The sequence below is a fragment of the Nicotiana attenuata genome, unplaced genomic scaffold (assembly GCF_001879085.1).
Source record: "Nicotiana attenuata strain UT unplaced genomic scaffold, NIATTr2, whole genome shotgun sequence".
Lineage (NCBI taxonomy): Eukaryota > Viridiplantae > Streptophyta > Magnoliopsida > Solanales > Solanaceae > Nicotiana > Nicotiana attenuata.
Window position 1 is genome coordinate 147,684 of NW_017671294.1, and position 3,870 is coordinate 151,553.

Below are 3,870 nucleotides of genomic sequence, written 5' to 3' on the forward strand. Positions count from 1 at the left end.
ATATTGTAATAAGAATACATTTTATATATAAATTACACATACTTTAATATATGATACAATAGCATATTATATTAAAAGGTCTATTCTAAGTTTACCACCTACTATTCTATAGAAGACTACACATCATAATTGAACATAGAAAAAGAAATGAAATAGCACCCCTCCCTCAAAAAGAAATAGAATGAGTAGATCTAGAGTTTATCTTCTAGACAATGTAAAATATCTTACATTATCTGTTCACCTAAAATATATCTATAAGCAAAGGCGAACTCATACTATAGGGAGAGGGGTAACCGGCACCCGGAAACTTCAGCAAAAACTTCATATAATACTTGCAAATCTCTTCGAGAAATAGTTAAATATTAGTATATGCTTCCGTACCAATCTTTATAAGCAGTAATAAATATATATTGAAATGTCATGATGTCCCAGTGACCGTTGAATCTTGCGTCCGCCTCTGTCTATAAGTGAATGTATGTTCATAATAATAAGATTAGTAACTTAAACAATAAGACACATATTGAAATATAATGATAATGCAAAAGTTAAACTGTACGATATAAATTAATGGAAGTTTGCACAACAACCACTCCAACTTCCCACTCTCATACACCCATATTAATTCAAGCACATGCTATTATTCTTCACTAAAAGCATTATAACCTAAGGTTTTGTAGAAAAATATTAGGCAGTACAATCAGCAGTGCTGTTTCTTGATGGGAGCATATTCTCATGTTCCTTAAATTCAATAATATATCCTTAAAAAGTCAAGCAAAGTACTATTATTTATACTATTCCATTTTAAATGAGCTTCAGTTTTTTTCTAATCAATTTTTCTACAAGGAAGTATTTATATAGTGTACATGATTTGTCAATGACTAAGAGCTAGTAGGTATATCTAACTTTCTAGAATGCTTATTAGATCTAATAACTACTAAAAAAATTTGAAATTAGTTTTATCACTAATCTGTCGCTAAATCGCTCGTAGCTAACAGATTTTTTTTATAATCAGTCGCTAAGTAGGATTAGTGACGAATTTTACTGTTTAGCTATAGAATTCGTCTGTTGGTAATTCTTATTTTTTTAGTAGTACGAACAACTTCTTGTTTCCCACCTGCTATTCAGTAGTCGTATTGGAGTCCGATTAAATGCAATTTGCCGAAATTTTTTACAATGGGGGTAGAGCGTTCTAACAAAGACGATTGTATACCCTAAAAATCGGATAACAATTAAACTTATAAGTGGTTTTAAGGATATGTGATTTTACTTGGCACAAAGCGATAAATATAAGAATTAATGATAGAAATTATGGTAAAATAAAGCAAACCAATGTGATGAGCAATTATGGCCCTCGAGCTAATTGCCCTCGAACCAATTGAATTATAAGCTAGTGAAAGTATGAACTAGACAACAGAGCTTGCATGAAATAAAAGTGTGATATATTGCTTTGATATGCGTGAACGTAATGTGTTTACAAATGGTTAAGACCCTCTTTATATAGTAGAGGAATCCTATTTACGGTATAATTCTAATTACAGAAGGAAATCCCATGATTAGCTAAATAACCGCCCTTGATTTGATCTGTTCCGAGATTTCCGCCATGATATTCGACTAGTCACGGATATCTCGCCTTTCCGTTATTATGCTATCTTCGGTCTTGTTCGGTGTCCATCCCGTTTGATCTCGATCATTACTGATCTCGGTCTCGACAGGTACCTCGAATCCCGAATTCGGTACCTTATCCTCGTGTCTCGGTCTGATATGCGATGGGGCTGACCCTTGATCCATTCCTCTGATCTCGGTTAATTAGTAAAATCGGGTAGGCCCGTTTTGACCGTATACAACGACTTCAAACCCAAAATTCGAATCTGAGATCTCTAATTAAGGACGGCGAAGCATTTCCCACTCCGTAACGATTACACGAACAACTTGCAATAACGAAAATGACGTTGTCCAATTGGTCAAAATTGACATGAGAAGTCGATGTTGTTGGTACAAAATTCCATGCAAATTTCGTAGCTGTTACATATGAATGTAGAAAAAATGATTATAATAGAGTTTCTCTTATCTATAGCTACTTTAATGAGTACTAATATACTATTAGTGTTCTCTTCATTCTTTCACATGTCGGAAATATTTGTCGTAAACCTATTAGTGTTCTCTTATAAGGATGTAAGGTAATTACGTCGTCTGTTCTAATACAAGTATCAGTAGCTGATTCCATAGCTCGAACCAGTAATTATAGGTCACACAGAAACAATTTTACCATTTTCAAAAAGCGACGTATGACTATATATCTATGTAAAAACAAAAGATAAATAGGTAGGTCACATAATGTATATATGTATAATATAGATAGAATATGCTGATTAGGGTAGTGAAAGAAATAGGTTGACGTACACTTATGACAATTTTCATGCTATAAATAGATAATTGTGGCTATAAATGATGATTCTTTTAGGAAAGGGATTGAAGAACACATTAGTCCAATGAAATCATGTTTTCGTGTTGGGTGAAACATGTAGCTATCTTCAAGTTAGATGGTCGATCTTGGTGTTTGGTAAAACTTAGTACCTTATCTCACAATCTTGATTACATAGTTTCTGCCACTAATAAAGAAAAAAGAAAATAAAACAATAGATAATAGAAAATCAGACTTTTGGTGGCGGATAATAGGAAAAAGCCAACTAATAAATAAAATCTTGCTCATCTGTGAAGTGTTAAATTTTCAGAAACAGTCAAGTTGTCTCTGTGTAGATCTATAGGTCACGGGTTCAACCGTGGGATAATTAACCGATGCTTGAACCATAGTAGACTGCCTATATCACATTTGGCGGGGGATGGGGTCGTTCTTCGGACCCTGTGTGAATGCGAGATGTTGTGTGCACCAAAGTGGTGTTATCGTAATTCTTGATTCAATTACCACTAAGTGGTGTGGGATGAATGAGGTGCATTCATCCTTAATCAGAGATCTTGAGTTCAAACGTTGGAAATGGAGAACACTTCACGTAACGAACTTTTCTTCTTTTAATGGACCCTACACAGTTTAATCTAGATTAATTGGATCAATAAATTTCAAATATCGAAGGCATAAACGAAGTTAGGGCTTTTTTCACTTTTCGTCTGCGCCTGAAACTATTTACGTTCGATAACTGAAAAAGTGTATAGAATTTGTATATTTTTGTATATAACATACAGGAATGTATATACACAAATACAAAGAATTATATATACTTTTCGGCTATTATTTTAAGAGTGTCTATATAGTATTTTTTTTTTTTTTTGGAATCACTTCAAGGACAACTTAGCTTTGTCATTTTTACTTTGGTCTGGAATAGTAAGTATTTGCTCATAGAATCCCTCAAATGAAAACCATTCCTCACCCTTCCACCCAACATTTACCCAAAAAAAGAAAATGAAAAAGAAACAAAAGAAAAAAAGTTTTGGGGTGAAAACAAATTAATGCCAACTGAGTCATTGATGTGTAATCAAAAGCATAAATAATTAGGAAAAAGGACAGAGGTAATTATATATTTTGAGGAAAGCCACTTGCAAAAAAATAGATAGGGAATCTTTTAGCTCTTTAATTCTTTGGACCACAAAACTCTGATTACTTTTCTCCCTCAAAAAATCAAATATTAGTGCAGTTTAAATAATTCATCAAGTTGACTTTACATTTAAGTTTTGCATGTGAAATTATTATAAATTTTTTAAGTGGTCGTTTGGTTGAGAAGTAAGTTATCTCGTGATTAATTATTTCGGGATTAGTTATCTCATCCTCCTATATGGATTGAAAAACACTACAATCCCTAAGTGCTCCCTCATGCCAAACGAGCCCTAAGTGCTCCCTCCACCCCCACCCCACCCCAC